This window comes from Enhydra lutris, unplaced genomic scaffold (genome assembly GCF_002288905.1).
Source record: "Enhydra lutris kenyoni isolate GAN:26980312 unplaced genomic scaffold, ASM228890v2 scaffoldscaffold55, whole genome shotgun sequence".
Classification (NCBI taxonomy): domain Eukaryota; kingdom Metazoa; phylum Chordata; class Mammalia; order Carnivora; family Mustelidae; genus Enhydra; species Enhydra lutris.
Genome location: NW_019154139.1, coordinates 3,185,904 through 3,203,351, shown reverse-complemented (window position 1 = coordinate 3,203,351; position 17,448 = coordinate 3,185,904). Strand labels below are relative to the sequence as shown.

General features: G+C 62.3%; 1 protein-coding gene across 2 annotated transcripts in view; it reads left to right on the top strand.

The window, feature by feature from the left end:
* LOC111157657 (GRAM domain containing 4) overlaps window positions 1–17,448 on the top strand; it is a 73,501-nt gene that overhangs the window by 2,051 nt on the left and 54,002 nt on the right. The window contains exon 1 of one of the 2 annotated variants that reach the window (XM_022519268.1): window positions 10,271–10,311. The exons of the other annotated variant lie outside the window; for it this stretch is intronic. The gene's annotated coding sequence lies outside the window, so the exon portion shown is untranslated. Of the gene's footprint in view, window positions 1–10,270; window positions 10,312–17,448 lie in introns of those variants that run through there. 2 annotated transcript variants of the gene reach the window in all.

Here is a 17,448-nt window from a genome sequence, read left to right as displayed (position 1 = left end):
TCACCAGCTGGAAACGAGGGGGAGACTCAGGCCTGTTTTTCCTGAATCACCATTTCTGCTCTATGACAGAACAGAATAGAATCGTGGTTCAGGCACAATGAAACAGTGCTGTTAGAGCCCAGTGAACCCTGTTGCCAGGAGAGGCTGTGAGCCTGCAGCCCGTCCTCTGTGTGTCACAGCGACGTTCCAGATGTGACAGACGCCAGCCCCAGCCCCGGGCCGCTCTCGGTGGAATCCGTGTCATCGGCGAACAGAGGGGCTCCCTTGACGCGTCCGTGGTATGGCCCGTGTTGGTGGTCATGCCCTCGGCACCCCGTCACCTCATGGGCCCCAGTGGACCCCTTTCAGCTCCCCCCGTGTTGTGGTCGGGCTGTTTCCCTCCGGGGGCTGGAGCCGCACGAGCCTGTGAGGGAATGGAGTTCCCATCCTGGCGCGGCTGGGCTCCAGCCAGCGGCTCCTCTGCGGGGGCGGCCCTTCTGGCGCCCCTCACCTCTGATGTCCGGCCCTCTATTGTGTGTCGGGATGGGGTCCCGCCTGGCGGCCGTGCTGGGGACGTGCTGAGCATTTCTGGAGCCCCTGTCAGCACAAAGTGTGCACTAGCTGGGAAGGAAGACGTGGCGGCCAGCCGTGTGGCCCGGCGACCCCTTCTCTGAGCTTCTGCCTGCCTCGCTTCCCGCGGCTGCGGCACCTGTCGCCCCGAACACGGGAGACCATTTCCGGGCGCGCTTGCCGCCCCGTGGGAGCTCTGACCGCGCTGTGGTTTGGGGTGTCCTGGCGGACTAGGGGAGATGAGACGTGGGCTGTGGAGGTGAGTAGTGGGAGGGACACAGCTGCACTTGCTGGGGAGGCGGCGTCTGTGTGCTCAGCCCAGACAGGGCGCCCGTGGGAAGCCGCTCCAGGAGAAAGCGTCCACTCCCGAGGTGCCTGGAGGAAGGCCTCTGGGGTGGGGGGGGGCTAGAAGCGGACTTGGGGGCTTTTTGGCCCTGCGGTGGTTTCGGGCCGGCTTCTTCCGTGGCCCTTCGGTGGCGTGGCAGTGGGGACTCTTGCGGGGGTCTTCATCCTGGGCAGAATCTCGAAAATACCCCACGCAGAGGGTAAGAGTTCAAGTTCCTGAGAGTCGGTGTGGCTGGCGGGCACGGAAGGAGATCCGGGTCGCTGAAGATGATGGTGGTTGAGGGACCAGCGGTGGGAGGCACAGCCCTGCCCCAGGTTGGGAGTCGGCCGGCCAGGTCAAGAAATGTAATCGGGTAACTTGAGAACTTCAAGGGAGGTCGCTCGGACTTTCCTTACAGAGGTGGAGCCGGAGGAGGGTTCTCTGATTCGAGAAAACCGCACTCCTTCCTCCTTCGGTGTTTGTGTGCGGCCCGCACAGAGGGGCTGGGGGGGGTACTTTGGGCCCTTCCTTCTGCACCGAGGACTGGCGCCTCCTGAGGGCTGCCCTTGACATTGTCTGGTATCTGAGTTCTGACCGGGTTGCGATCATGTTTGAGGCCTGTACCTGAAGTCCCCTGTGGTCACCCTGGAAGACAGGGAGTACTGGCCACTCACAGAAACTCTGCGAACAGTGACAGAAAGCACTGAGACCAGCGTGGGACATCAGGTGTGGGACAGGTGTTCTCCATGCACTGTCCCCCTTCTGCCCCAGTGGGAGAAACTGAGGCACAGAGAGGTGGGCTGGCCTGTGTCCCCATTTAGATAAGTCGTAGGGCTGGGACTCGACTTGGGCTGTTGGGCTGCAAGGCTCCTGACTTCTCCGCCTCCACGATAACCCTGTGGCAAGGTCAGTTACGTTTCCGGGCATCCGTGAGAGTGGTGTGAGCGACCAATTGAGAGTCGTGGTGGGAAGGCTTTCTGCTATCTAACACACGGCGGTGGTAACGAGGGCGTCCCTTACCCCAGGCCTGCTGGCCTTCTGAGTGCTTTGTAGGATTGATCTTTGTAACCGGAGGTGGGTGCTGTTAGTAGCTCCATCACACAGATGAGGAAGCTCATCTCAGAAAGGTAATCTTCCTGAGGCCAGAGGCTGGTGAGTGGCGTCAGCTTTGGGCCGGTGGTCTCTGTTCCTAACCTGTAGCAGGGAGGTGAGGTGGAGAAAACTTGATGTTGCTGCTGATTGTTCTTGGGCAAGATGCTTAACCTCTCTGGGCCTGGGTTTGGTCACCTGTAAACAAGGGTCTTGGTGTAGGATACAGAAACCAGAGGTATGAGAGCATTCTGCCATTCATAGAATGGGCCGTCCAGCTTCTCCAAGGAGGAGGAGCGGGGGGAGATGGTGGCGAGCAGGCAGGTGCTCGTCGTCCCCAGCACGGACTGGTGTTTGGTGGCTGTGGTTGGAGTCAGGGCTTCTAGCTCTCTCAGGGCTCAGCCCCAGATTTGGGAAGAAAGATACGGGACACCGGGGGCCATATTTCTCCCCTCTGAAGTGAGGGTGCTTGGAAACCGTAAAGCACTGTGCTCAGTGAGTTGTTATCTGTGCCTCTGGAATGAGGGATGGGGGGGCGCTACCCGAACTCCTCTATGCCACCAGAGCCAGGTTAATCTGTGGGGAAGAGAAACCCAGTGTGCTGGGCACCATCAAGGGCCCCAGAGGTGGGGGGGGGACAGCTCCCCTCTCTCGGGCCGGTTCCCCGCCATCAGTGGAGAGCACTCTGCTTCTAGCCTGTCCCCCTGTGGGTGGCAGGGGCTTGGGGGTGTCTGGGGGGAGCACATGGCGTGAGGAGGCAGGAGTCCCTCCCCAGCCCTGCCAGCGTGGAGTATAGGTGGGGGCACATCTGAGTCCTTCCTGTGCCCCAGCAGCCTCCCAGGCCAGGGAGGCGTGCAGCCTCCATTCTGAGCCACCCGTCCTCCCTCTCTCCCTCCCCCTCCGCCCCCTTCTGCCCGAGGTGCCTTCAGGGCTGGCAGAGCCCTCTGTCTGGGGCAACTTTGCTCCCTTCCCCAGCCAGGGCGGCCTCTGAGCCCCGGTTAGGGAAGTGCCCCCCTCACACCCCCTCCCCGTTACTCCTGTTCCGCTTCTGCCCCTCTCTGCTTCAGCTCCCCAGTCTGTAAGCCTTGGGGAAGTGAAATGTGGCCTCAGCACAGGCTGGGGTGCCAGGCTGTGCCCTGGGGTGGGGGTGCTCCAGGGCCCAGGAGCCTGGCTGGGGGAGCTGCGGGATCTGGGGGTGGCCGGGCTTCCACAGGGAGGGGCAGGGATCTGCAGGCGGAGAGGCGGCTGTTTTTAAATATCTTCGTTGAGGCGTCATTACATGTCACGCCGACCGCCCGTTGCGAGTGCGACTCACCGGGTTTTAGCACATTCACGAAAGTGTGCAGCCGTCACCACAATCAGATTTTAGAACATTTCCATCACCCCAGAAGGAAACCCCGTGTCCCTCCGCAGTCGGTCACCCCTCATCCCCGCCTCCGACGTGGGGTCCGCTGGCCAAGAGGAGGCTTTTCATCTGTCTGTGTGGCAGTGTGTAGCCGTGGGGGCCTTTCCTGAAGCGTGGCCTTCTTCCCCAGCACCACGGGACCCTGGGCCGCCTTTCTTACAGGCTCCGTGGGCTTACCTTGCCTCTCCAGGTACCAGGGCTCTGAGCCCATAGCCGCCCCTTCTGTCGCTGTGGCTTACCCACTATGTGCAGGACCTCAAGCCATTTGCATCCCCATCATCTCCAGGAAGCCTTTCTGCTTTTCCCCTTCCCACAGGGTTAGGACCTCATGGGCCGTCGTGCCTCGTGCCGGCCGCCCTGTGCGGGCTTGGGCTTGCCTGTTGACTCACCTGCGTTCTGTGCTGCCGGAGAGCAGGGGCCTTCCTTCTCGTTTTCCCTGGGCTCTTGGGGACAGTGTGTGTGGGGGTGAATGGTTGCAGGTGGGGGGTTGGGTGGGGTGGGTCCATGAGGCTCTCTCCCCCACATCCGCACCGTTTCTGTCCCTCGATGATTATCCTACGATTGGCTGGTTTTGAAACGTCACTGTGCCCTCTGGAGCGGCTCAAGGGCAGGGCTGGTCTGGGTGACGGCTCGCCTGGAGGCCCGCCTGCGCCGCGTCCATCCGTGGCACGCCGTTTGTTGGCTTTTTAATAGACCGTATTTTATAGATCGGTGTTAGATACACAGAAAATTACACGGCTACGGCCGAGGTTTCTACACACTCAGGGGTCCTGCAGGCTCTTCTGGTGTTAATATCTTGTTAGTGCGAAACAGTGTTACAGTTGGTGAACCAGCGTTGACCCCTTATTAACTCAAGTCGGGCTTTAGATAGCCTTAGTTTTAATGTAAAATCTTTTTCCTATTTCAGAATCCTATCTGGGCTCTGGCTCTGGAGGTTCCTTTGGGCTGGGACGGTTTCTCAGACTTTTCTGCTTTCTGATGACCCTGACAGGCCGGAGAAGCATTAGGAAATGATAGGGTCCCTCTATGTTGGAATTTGTTCAGACACCTGGAATTCCTCTCTTGGAATTTGGATGTTTTTCTTGGGGCTGAACTGGGGTCTCAGGGTTAGGAGGAAGCCCACAAGGGCAGTGCCCTCTCCTACCACCGCGGTGGGGCACCTGCTGTCCGCCTCACTGACCACCGAGGTGTCGACCTTGTTGGCCATGGTCGCAGGGCTGTTGTGGGCACGTCGGTCAGGCTTCTCCTCCGTGAAGCTCCTCTCTCCCCCGTCCATGCTGCCCTCTGAAGGGGGTCCGTGTGCACGGCCCATGCCAAGGGGGGTCCTGCCCCAGCCCCTCAGGAGCCAAGTTTCTTCTTTCTTTATTTGGAATTTCTGTGTGGGAACCTAGTGTCTTCTCCCCATTTACTAATTTATTCAGTCTCTCTTGTATCAGGGCAGAGTCCTGTCTTGTTCTGTGTTTTGAGTAATTTATCTTGTTGGAGGACTTGTTCCGGCCCCCATCCTGGTGGGGGGTGAGCACGTCCCACTCCCCGGCTCTGCAGGCGGCTCTAGGCTTACCTTGCCCACGTCCTGCCCCAGCCCTGCAGTCGGCCGCTCCTGCCAGAGCACGGGGTCCACACCCGGCCTGCCCCAGCACTGCGCTGGGCCCACCCCCTGCCAGAGCTCAGGACCCAGGGTCACAGAGATCAGGACCCGGGGTCACATCCTGCCCCAGCCCTGCACTGGGCCCTTCCTTGCCGGAGTGCAGTGTCAGGACCCGGGGTCAGGTCCTGCCCCAGCCCTGTGCTGGGTGGGCCCTTCCCTTGCTGGAATGCAGTGTAAGGACCCGAGGTCAGGTCCTGCTCCAGCCCTGCACTGGGCCCTTCCTTGATGGAGTGCAGTGTTAGGACCCGCGGTCAGGTCCTGCCCCAGCCCTCTGCTGCTCCCCATGCCAGAGCACAGTGTGAGGACCCAGGGTCTGGGTGCTAGGCGCATTTGCTGCTGGGGGAGTGGTTCTCTCCACGTCGGCGGGCGGAGCGGGAGACACTCTCGAGTACTCTAACCGTGGGTCTCTGTGCGCCTCTGACGACATCTGTGAGTCACCATCTGTTTCCGCGTTCAGTGAAATGTGAGTTCATCCTGACGATACAGTCTGCTCATTACCACGTGGATACTCTGGCCTCCTCTTCTCCCTGATCAATAAATTCCTATCCCACAGTGGGAGACGGGCTCCCCATTGGCCGTGTGTTTCCAAAATCGTTCCTTTCTGGTATGCGCGTGGAGCGGGGTCACAGTTGTCATCCTGGCCTTGGGGAGCAGCTTTGTGGGCCTGGACGCAGCGTGCGTGTCCGGTTCGTACTCACTCTGTGGGGCCCGGTGCCCTGTCAGAGTTCAGGCCACAGGGGGGTCACGGGGCGTCCCGTCTGCAAGAAGGCCTGTGGCCTGCAGGGAGAGGGAAAGAGGAGAACGGGGTCCCCGGCTGTGCCCGGTCAGCCGGCCCCACGGGGATGGGCACAGACTTGGCATGCTTTTGAAACGTGAAAGCGGGGCTGACTTTGAACGTGGCCCAGAGGCCTGGCCTTGGTAGCATGAAGAGAAGGACCGTGAGCAGACGCGAGCTCAGCTGCATCTTGGACCAGGATCCCGGCGGGGCCTGGCGGCTTCCCACCTCCGAACTCACACCTGCGCGGGCTGGGCTGTGCCCAGAGACCAGTTTCCTTTCTGGGAAGGAGAGAAGCGAGACTCGAGTCGGCTTCCATTCCCGTGTGGGGTCTGTCTGCGGCACACGCGAGTCCTGTTGGCAGGGAGAAGGGCTTCCGCTGGAGGCTGCAGAGCCAGGCGGGGGGCGGGGAGGTAGAGAAGGCTCCGGCTCCCTGAAGCTGGGGAGCTGTACACGGTCTGCAGGCTTGAGGGGGTGGGCAGGGGCTGGCGCTGGGGTCCCTCGGCTGGGGAGGCCTGCGCGCAGCCACGGGGTTGGGGGCGGGGTAGGTTTCTGAGGAGGGGAGCAGCCGGCTGGGCAGGCTGGGAAGAAGGCTGGCACGGCAGCTGTCCCTGTTGAGAGAAAGCGGGACAGGACAGTGGGCGAGTGGGACACTGATGAGGACTGTCGCTTGGGGTGGGCACACGGGTGGGCGGGCGTGGCCGTGCCCGCCATCCTGTCTGTTCCGTCACTGTGCTCTTTCCCACACAGGGAGGTCTGGCTCCGGGAGGAGCTGGCCTTGTTTTCTCGCTCGTGGGTGAGCTCCCGCCGTGGGCCCGGGGGGCTCTGGCCCTCCCACCCAGCCTGCGTCTGCTGGGGAGCTGAGGAAGCTGGTGGAACTGGCCGGGGGCTCTGTGGGGCTGGGGGTGCTGTGGTCCCCGAGTGGCCCTTCCTGGGAGTGAAGCCTTGGGACCTGGTGGGCACCATCGTGCCACCATCTACCTGTCACCCTGCTCACTGGCTCCCCCACGGAGTGCCCCCATCCCAGGTCCTTGCTGTACCACACCCGCATTGCCCCTTCTTTCTGGGTTGACATTTTGGGGTCTGCTAGGTCCTATGCAACAGGCAGCTTCGGAGGCAGCAGAGCTCTGGGACGACTGGAATCACGTGGGGGTCATGGCTGTCCAGCGTGGCTGCCTGGCAGCTGTAGTCTGGGGTGCGTTTGTCTGCCTGGAGGGGAGCCCGAGCTGCACCACCAGGGTGAGCCTGGCGGGACCAGCGAAGGCCGGCCTGGCCTCGGTCCTCCTGCCCAGAGCAGGGGGTCCGGAGTGGAGGGCTCCCCCTGCTCCGAGGACGCTCCGTGGCAGAGACCGGAGGACACGTGTTGGTGTTGGCCCCTGGCTGGGGAGCTTGGCATTTATTTTCTTTTTATTTTTCTAAAATATTTTACTTATTTATGTGACAGAGAGACACACTGAGAGAGGGAACACAAGCAGGGGGAGTGGGAGAGGGAGAAGCAGGCTTCCCACCGAGCAAGGAGCCCCATGTGGGACTCGACCCCAGGATCCTGGGATCAGGACCCGAGCTGAAGGCAGATGCTTAACCACTGAGCCCTCCAGGCTCCCCGGGAGTTTGGTATTTAAACCTCTGAGGCAACTTAAATAGTGAGAAACGCGCACTAACCTGTGATATCCCCGAACTCAGAGTCTCTCTCTCAGAAGAATCAGGCTGTCCAGCCACCCACAGGGTTCCTGCAAAATCCGCTCGGTGGTGGGTGTACCTGGTGGTGGTGAAGGGCGTCACCCGCCCGAGGCCCCGCATCCCAGAAGCAGGACGGTGAGGGTCCATGTGGGGTGGGGCGGCGGGGGCCTAGCTGTCCCCACCGACACTGCCCCCTGGTTCCGGGGGGGTTGAGGCCATGCGCCCCCTCAAGGCCCCTCTGAGCATATCCTGGGCAGCCGCGCGTGCCAGGCCCGGCCCTGTCCTGCCACACGGGTTGAGCGTAGATCGGGCGTGCTGGGCACATCCTGCAGCAGGAGGAAAAGGAATACTTGTCCAGCAGCCAGTGCTGGGGAATGCAGGCAGATGTGTGAGTCACACCACACGTACTCTGTGAGGAAGTTAAAGGAAGGTGTGAGCATCTGTGTGTGTGTGTGCACGTGCGTGTGTGTGCGTGTGCATGCGCGGTGCGAGGGGCGGCGAGTGGGTTGGCGTTCCTCGAGGAGGAGGAGGAAGGATAGCAGTGGGGACCCAGTGCTGGATCAGAAGGTAGAACCTAACGAGTGCCACTCTCGGGTCCCTGAGGCCAGCCTGCCGAGTGGCGGGGGCCGAGGAGCGTTCGGTGGGGAGGAAGTGAGCTGAGTCAGCCACCAGAGAGCCATGGGCGTCCGGGCTGGGTGGAGCAGCTGGCAGGATTGGAGTGAGGACTGGGAGGGGAGGCGAGGCCAGAGGGGCCATCCTGCCCCCTTGCCCTGGCCGCCCGGCCCGCCTGTGTCCCAAGGGCGAGCCCCTGGTGGGAGAGCCTAGAGGCAAGGGGTCAGTGCGGGTCAGAAGGGGCGCGGGCAGCTCGCAGCCTCCGCTGAGCACCGTCGCTGGGGGGCCCTGGGAGATGGGCCCCAGCAACCTGACCGGGGCAAGTGTAGCGGCAGGGTGGAATCCTCAGGACTGCCTGGCATCACCACCCCCCACCGGCGGGGGAGCGCGAGCGGCCGCTGGGCATCTCCCCGGTGTGCGCGGGAGGCACAGCCTCCAGAAGGGGGGCGATGGGCATCCTGGATGTTGAGGTCTGCTCGCGTTTGTGTGAGGCAGCCCGACTGGTTCTGGGGAGAACCGGGACTCTGTGGGGTGGGCCAGGCCGCGTGGGGCCCAGGAAGGGGGGACCACGGCCTCTCCCCGGCCGGTTTCTCCTCTTTGAAAAGCCCCAGCCCGGGTCTTCCCCACCTCCGTAGCTCCTGCTGCACTGGGGGCGTGAGAGTCCAGATGCCCCCACGGTGGGGAAGCGGGAGGCTGGAGTTCTTCAAGTGGCCCTTTCCTCTCCCTGGGGTCCTCCGTCAGGCCCCTGAGCCCCACACCACTGTCACATGGGCTGGGCCTTTCTCATCCCAAGATGTAGGGGTGACTGGGCAGAGCCTAGATGTGGCCCAAACGCTGTTCTGGTGGCTGCTAAAGCCCTTGCCTGGGTCGCGGCTTCGCTAGGATGTGTGGGGCTGGTGACTGAGCCCGTCCGCTAAAGCAGAGCTCCTGCTGACCCGGGGCAGGGACCAGAGCAGGGCTGTCATGAGGGGCAGGGGCCGGGCACACAGGTGCCCGAGCAGTGACCAGTGGCCAGCCTAGCTGGTGCTCCAGGGAGGAATCCTTCTGGAGCTACAGCCCTGTCCTAGCGTCCTTTACCCCCCAGCAGGGTCACTGCCATCTTTGGGAAAGCCCTGAAGCCTCTTGGGTGTGGGGAGCCTTGGATGCTGGGGACCCCACCTTATGTGGCCCAAGCATGGACGGCATGCTGGGGGGCTGGTCTGAGTTGGGGGTGTGGAGAGCTGCCCTAGGGTCCCCCAGGGGAGGGTGAGTGTGTGGTTGCCACCCCTCACAGCAAAGCTGGGAGGGGCTTCCTCGTCCCCACCTTGCAGACGAGTTCAGTGGGGCTGGAGAGGTCCTGGTAAGTGGCTAAGGTGCTCCGCTGTCTTAGGGCCTGTGCCCTTGTCTGTGTCCCGCCTGCCACACCTTTTGGGTCCATTTAGGGGTTTTAGATGGTTGAAGTTATCCTCTTAGTTACCCACTTATGGGCCTTACATGGATGCTAAATTTTGCTTTGGGACGATCTGCCCCTTTCATGCATGTATGCATGAGGACCCCCCTCACTCTGCAGGGGCCTCAGGCCTCCCCACACCTCCCCAACCCTCATGGGGAGGCTGGGGTGTCAGATTCCTCTCTGACCCACCTAGCCAGCCCCCAACAGGCCCTCCCACCACCACCTGACTGCGATGGGAGGGTGTGGGTCTCTCGCGGGACTGTGGGCTCCTTGAGGGCAGGCTTGGGCCTGGCCGTGCTGTGCAGGCGCCTGTAGCCCGTGGCCGGTGAGTGCTGGATCGGGAGGGGCCCCAGTGCTCACGCTCTCCGCGGGCTGCCTGGCCTTGCTGTCTGTTGCTCAGAGCCTGGGGGCAGGGGGACAGGGACCTGCAGGAGGGTGCTGCCCAGGGTCTAGCTCTCTTGCTCTGCCCTCTGCGAGCTAAGCCAGCCCAGTGGGCGGTCCCTGGAGCAGAGGCGTGGACTGGGCAGGGCCAGGGAGGCCTCCGTATTCTGGGCTGTCCCTCCCCCTGGAGCCTGTGTCACAGCCTACGGAGAGGACCAAGAGCCTTGCTGGGGGTAGGGTAGGACCACAGGACCACAAAGGAAAGAACAGCAGGAAGGCTTGGGAAGGCTCACACTGAAATGCCGCCCGATGATGGGAACAGTGATCCTGGAGGCTCTGCAGGTGGCCCAGGCTTCATACCCACGGCCTCTATCCGTAACGGCCCCCTGTGAGAGCTGGTGAGCCTGGCACAGAGGTGAGGTGTCTCAGAAAAGATCACACGGCCAGAGAGATATGAGGTTGGGCGACTCTAGAGGCCACTGGCACCCAGGGCCTTGGCATGTCTCCATCAGCCGTGGGGGCCTGAGCAGGCCTCGGCGGGTGAGGGGCCCTGGGTTCCTCCCCTAGGTAGGAGGGGCTGAGCCTGGAGTGTGGCTGGTGCAGCCCTGAGTCCAGGCCCTTCTGTTTGCTGTCTGTGTGTTGCCCGGGTTGCTGCGGGATACCTTGTCTTCCGGCAGAGAGCTGAGGTGGGGTTGGGGGTGGGGCGGGGGGTGCCTGTCTGAGGAGGTGGTGCTCCTGGGCCTGGGTTGCCGTCCGTGTGTGTCCGTGTGTGTGTCCCAGGCCTGGGGCTGCAGCTGGCGGGTGTCTGCTGGTTCCTCTTGCTGGGTCTGGCTCGGGCGGCTTGGCTGGGTGACGGGAGGAGGGAAAGCCAGGGCTGGAACCGACCCGGAGGGAGGCCAGGGCCCGGCAGAGCTAGGTCTGAGCATTTGGGAGGGCGAGCCCGCAGCGTCTGTCTGAGGACAGCTGAGGACCCGAGGTTTCTAGTTTAGGGACGCAGGTGGAGAAGGCGGGGGTCCCAGAAAGGGAGCCAGGTGCCCAGACCCACAGGCCATGAGGCAGGGAACTGTGTCCTCCCTCTCCCAGCGCGCCCCTGCAAAATTCCGCTTTATCTTCACGTTCTCTGATGCCAGACACACCCCTGCCGCTGCATCAGGAAATGGACTGTCGGTTTCCCAGCATTGACCAAATCTGGAGGAGGCCCGTGCTGCCGGAGTTGTACCTTTGTCCCAGGTTCCACACCCACCTGCAGTTTGCAGGTAGCCGCAGCTGCCGTGGCACGAGGGACGGTGGCACGAGGGACGAAGTGTCTTTCGGGTGCAGCCCATTGCTGCAGGCCCCTCTCTTGCCCGAGGGCTTTCGGGTGTGTTGGAGCAGGTGATGCCGGTCATGAGTCTGTCCTCCTCCCCGCCGGCCGGGTCATGCGGTGCCCTGGGACGGCAGCCCCCCCCACCAGCTGACTCAGTACACAGATCAGCTTCCTTCCTTTAAGTTGGGCAGGTGTGTGTCCTTTTAAATAACCGACTGCCCCGCGGAGAGCTGAGACAGCTTGGTGAGCTGTCGGCACGGAGTCCTACAGCAGGGAAGCCCCTTGCTCGTTCACAGCTGGGTTCCTGGTCTCTCTGCATCTTTTTCCCATTCCGGTTGTGACGGGGGGGGGGGGGGGCTGGGATGGAACCACACCTGCAGGATGCCCAAATCCGAGGCAGGGCTCCCATCCCGAGAGCCCCTGGATTCCGAGTGTCCCGTGCGTGGGGACCCACCTGCGGCCGCCGGTGCCCCCACTCACGGGGGCCTGCTCTGCAGCGGTGCGACCTCAGACACCCCGGCCGCCAGGAGAGCCCACTGTGACCTATTTATAAAGTATTTCAGAATCACTTACACGAGTATTTTGTCCTAAATTCCGTGTAATTAGGAGATATAAACCGTACTGCGTGATTATTTTTGTGCACTCACATAACCTAAATGAGAACTCTCTCCGTGTAGGTTTTGTTAAAAAAAAAAAAAAAGGCCATTTTAACAAAAACATAAAAGGAATGAATTTCCCCTACGCGGTTCTCTCAAAGCCTTGAAAAGCGCGTGTGCGTGATGGCCAGGAGACCTTGTTGACGGGTGTCTCGTTTGCAGAACCTTTCATTCGCCAGCGGCAGGAAGGGAAACTCTGCGGAAATGTTTCCAGAGTCCCTGTGAGTTCTGGTTGTGGAGCTGCGGCCGGCTTCCCACCCACCCTGCTTTTCCCCTAAATGTCGGGGGAAGCCCGAGGCTCGTGAGCAGGTGCTCCCGGCTACCTCCGGCTTGGCGTGCGGTGTTGGGACGAGGAGGGCGATTTGTGCCAACAGCGTCCTCTTGGCACGTGCCCTTGGGTGCGAAGGCAGGTGTGGGGCCGAGTGTCTGTGGCAGCGTGTGTGGGGCTGACTCGTGTGGGGCCGGGTCTTTCTCTTCTTCTGGGCTTCAGGTGCGCAGAACCGGAGAAGGCCCAGCCCTGGGGTTGCGGGAGCCGCCTTCACGCATGCAGGACCCTCTTGTCTGTTTACTTGGTTCTTTCCAACGTCCTGACGCCCTTGAGCTTTCCGCCCAGACAGAAGCTGGGACCTCGATGAGAACCGCGTGTGGTGGGCGTTCTGCCAGCCGAGCGCTCGGGCACCTGACGCGGGCTGCCGCCACCCTGGCTTACCCCTCTCATCCACAGGGCCTGACATCGGCCCCCAGGAGCGCTCCTCCTCCCTGCCCCCCTTTGTGTGATTGAATCTGGAAGGACTGGTAGAAGTGGTCTGGGCGGGCCCAGAGGGTGGGAGGCAGGGAGGCGATACCAGTCCTCTAAGCCGGGACAGGTATGAAAGCACACGGGTGTGAGGGACCAGCTGTGCTGGGGGGGAGGGGCGGGGAGTGAGGAACATCTGAAGGGTGAGCCCTGGGGGGGACAAATGTTTCCAGGAGTCTCAGATGTGGAAATGGCTTGGGATGGGAGAGGGGCAGCTGAGTCTGGGAGCAGGTCAGCTGGAGGTGGAGGCTGGGCCTCCCTGGAGTGGAGGGAAAGGCTGGAGCCCCCCCCCACACACCTCGCTGTGACCCTGGAGGAGTGAGGGGCAGCACAGGGAGCCGTGGGGCTGGGAGGGCGCTGTCATGAGGCGGAGCATCGAGGGAAGGGGACTGTGTGGCTGCAGCCCGCAGACCAGGCCCGGAAGGACGTGCCCTGCAGCCCGGAGGCTCACACAGGCTATGTGGCGTGTCCTGGGGAGGGAGGTGCGGAGGGGAACCCAGTACCTCGGGTTTCCAGAACAACCGCGGAGGTGATGTGGGGGAAGCTGGCCTTGGTGCCTTGGAGGGGGATGCCCCTTCTGACCTCAGTGTCCTGGGCTCTGAGTCTGCCTTTATTAAGGGGTGCCCCCCTGGGGACCCTCGTCTTGTAGCCCCCGGTAGGAGCTGGCTGTGCTCTGGGAAAGTGAGGCAGTGCCCGTGGCGTCCGGGTGTGGCACAGGTGCTGGGGTCCCGGAGTGGAGAACCTTGGGAGGCACACAGGCTCCCGTCAGGCAGCTCAGCCCTCAGCCAGGGTCGGGGCCCCTGTCCTGCCTCGACACCCCTGCCCCTTCCTATGCCCACCCCACAGCCCCAGCTGCCCCGATGACCGTCCTCTCAGTCGTCAAGGACGAGCGAGGCTGAGAGGCAGGTGCACAGAGAACCTTTGAGCTGTGCTGTGCAGGCCGGTGCCTCCCTGTCCCATGCAGGTGGGGATCGTGGGTGACGTGCACAGCCTGCCGGCCAGCTGGGTCCTCTGGCTCTCCTGTCCTTACACGTGGTCTCTTTTTCTTCCTCTGCCCCCTTCATGGGCTCTCCCAGGGAGCTGGGAAGGAGCGGGGGCCAAGTAGGGTCCTCAGAGCAGGTCAGCATGAGCCTGCTGTCCCAGAGAGAGGGGCCGGTCAGCCCCGTACTCTCCTCTCCGAGAGCTGCCCCAGAGAGAGGGGCCGGTCACCCCCGTACTCTCCTCTCCGAGAGCTGACCCGCCATATCAGGTGGGTTGGCTTTATCCAGAGGCAGTTTGTGGACACTGGTGGGGTCGTTGAGCACAGGTCCAGTGCTCCGAGTGGGGGTCAGGGGTATGAATCTGCAGGTTCCCTCCCCCTCATCCTCCTGACCTGGCCGGGAGCACTTGGGGGAGCGACCCAGCTCCCTGCAGAGAGACCCAGGCTGGGAGTCTCACCGGGGAGGTGGTGCCAGGGAGGCCGGAGCCAGCAGTTTCCGCAGGCGTGAGTGTGCCTGGGAGGACGATGCAGGCGGTCTGTCCTGCAGGGTCACCTGTGACCCTCTGTGTGTGTGGAGCCGGGCCTCCCCGGGCCTGGGCCAGTGTGCTCTGCTGGGGTGGGGGCTGCTGATGGTCTGTCTTCTCCGGGAACCGGTTGATGGAATCTTGTTTCCTTTTGGAATTTGGGGATCAGGCCCCAACAGGTGCTGTTCTGTTGTCTTCCTGGGTCTTTCCCACCTTCCCCGAGGCCTCCACGTTGCGGCATCTTGGGGCTGTGGGACGGACTCGGCTGCTGTCCCCAGGCTGGATGGGAAACCACCGTTCCCGGCCGTGCCAACCTGTCTGTCCGGTTAAGCCAGGCCTCCACGCCTGCTCTCGGTGCGTCCTGCCCTCCTGGGAATCCATGGCCAGCCCTTCGGACCCCTTGGCTGGGACGAGCGTGGGGAGGTGGCTCCGGCGGGGATCGCAGAGCTGGATTGTGGCGGCCGGGCCAGGTGTGGACACGCGGTGCGGGTGCTGGCAGGAGGCCGCCGCGGACACGGCGTGCTGGTTCCCCAGGGCCCTGTGGCCTGTGGGAAGGCGAGGATGCGGTGAGCCGGGCCGTCCTTGGATCCGGGGACTTGCTGAGGGACGTCTCACAGTTTAGGTGACATGCCTGCAGCGTTTCCATGAGGACAGAAACGGTGGCATCGTGGAGGGCAGGCTGGTGTGGATCGTGGGTCGTTACCGACGCTCTGTTCGCACATGTTCCCCTCCAGGTGCGGAAGGTGGCGTGTTCTTACCGGTTGCCGGTTTTTAGTCAATTCAGGATGTGGTGTTGGACCTTTTTTGGGTCCAATGCTGATGAAAATTCATGTGAGATGCTTGGGCCTCTTCTGCTCTGGTGAGTGAGTGGAGTCAGGAGCGTGGCCGTTGGAGGGCAGACGGCGTGGTCCTCCTGCCCCGTGGTGTGGCCGCCTGAGGACTCCACTCACAGAAGGTGCGGGACAGCCGCTGGTGCTTCCTCGCGGGACCCTCCGAGCGGCTCCCTCCCCGACTCTTAAGGGATGGTCTCTGGCCAGCTGTTCGGGGGTCTAGGTCTTTGGGGTCTGGTTGGCTGAGCTGTAGGGGCCTGCCTGGGGTTGGGGCGCCCGCCGTCAGCCAGGGATGTGGGGGTGTGGGGCAGCAGTGAGCTCCTCTGAGGGGCAGGTGTCCCAGGCCCTTTTGCAGCCATGCTGAGTGGCCGGAACGAAGGAGAAGGAGTGGGGGCTGGGGCCAGGAGCCCAGGGGCGCGTGGGGGAAAGTGAGGGCCTGGGACAGGAACAGCAGCTTCGCTCCGGGCCCAGTGGGGAGGGCTGGGCTGTGAGCTTGGCAGCCTGGCAGGAGAGGGTCTCGGGGAACGGGGACAAAGCAGACTGTGATGGGGGGTCAGGTCAGGTCAGGACATTAAGATTTAGGGAGACTCCCTAACACAGGGCAAGTCGGTTTGGGGAACCCGTGTCAACAGACGGGCTGTGTGTGTCAGTGGTCACGCTGTTACTTAAGTAGCGTGGGGATGGCCGTTGGCTTTTCAAACTACGAGCCGTGATTTTCATCCTTGCGCTTCTGGGTGTTGATTTTTCCTCACTGACCGTGTCCTCTCGGTTCTCCGTGGAGGGAGATGAAAGCCTGTGGGCAGATCAGCCCTGCTCAGCGTCGCGGCCACACGGCCGGCGGGTTCTGTCCAATTGTCCTCGCCGAAGCAAGTTCACAGTGTGGGTTTAATTACCTTCGTGGAGGAGTGACCTTTTCCCACGTGGGCCCCCCTCATGAGCGTGATTGAGGGGGACCCTGGTGCCTCGTGCTGCGGGCGGTGTTTCTCCCGGGGAACCGCCCAGGGAGCAAGGAGGCCGATGAGCGCACATCCCATCTGAACCCACGAGGCCCCGGGAAAGGTCGCCTGTTTCCAGGACGGTTTGTCAGGGTCCTGTGGAGACGGGGTCCTGCTGTCCTCGCCCATCTCTTCTCAGGTGACTGTGAGACGGACCGTTGCATGCACGACTGTTTGTGGCTGGTGATGCCTGTGGTCTCTGGAGAGCATCCCGCCGACGCCTGAACACGTCCCTCAGCTGTCACCCACTCTTCGTTTCCCTTTCCAGGGCGTCCCCCATGTTTCAGAGTCACCTTGTCGGCCCAGCAGCGAGGGGTCTGCCGCAGGCTTGCTGACGCCCAGGGGGCCTTTGGTGCTTGGGACCTGGGGTGGAGGCTGTGACGCTGCTGGCCTGGGGCCCTTAGGCCCTTGTCTCTGGTTCCCTTTCTTTCTTCTGTTTGTTTCTTTCCCTGTCACCACTCCCTTCTGCCTCATGTGTGTCCCACTCCTTCTCAGGCAGGCCATTCCCCAGGAGGGCAGCACCTGTGTGCTCCAGACTCCCGCAGTCCTGTTACCGAAGAGGCTTTGATTGGCCTGCAGGGCTCAGTCTACATTGTGGGGGGAGTCAGGAGACAGGCTGCTGGGTGCTGAGAACCACAGACACCGTGTGCACTGGGCTGCAGAGGCAGGGTGGGCGTGCCGAAGGCCGCGCATGTGCGGGCATGCACACTCAGGTGTGAGAGCCCATGTGCCCTGGGGCAGGGGTGTGCACCAACTGAGAGACATCTGTGGATGAGGACATCAGGGAGGGCTTCCTGGAGCAGGTGGCTTCTGTGGCCCCTGGAAGGTGCATGGTACCCAGGGTCAGGGAGGGTGTTTGTAAGCAGAGGGGGTGGGGAAATGTGCTTGGGGACCTCCTGTCGCCTGAGCCCCCAAGGAGTGAGGCGGAGGTGGAGAAGAGAGAGGTGTAGCCACTGGCCTGGCTGGGCACAGGGGCATGGCCTTGCCCCTGCTGTCTGACTCTGTGCCAAGTGTACGCACCTGTAAGGTGAGGGCGCCCTGCCCTGCCCCTCTGAGGTTCCTCTTGCGCACATGGTGACACAGAGCTGCCCTGCGCTCCATAGCCCGCCGCCCCCCCGCCCGCAGTCCGGCCCACCGCCTGCCCCAGCACGCCTTCTCCGGAATCGGGGTAGGGTGCCGGTTCTCCGAGTTGATCTCTGAGCGCTTTATATAATGTTCAGTTCGTGAGGTCGCCAGAGGCCCTTAGTTACGCGGGTTGTCTCTGTCGCTCTTCACCGGGTGAGAAAGTAAAACTAAGAACTTCAGAAATATTCTTTAATTGATCAGAAATTGCCAACTATAAACCCATTACATATTCACACAAGTAGCACATTTTATTTTCATAAAATTACCGTTCCCCCACGCGCCTCCGTAGACGGAAAAGAAATGAGTGCAGGCAGCAGGCCTGGGGCTCGGCGTGACTGAAC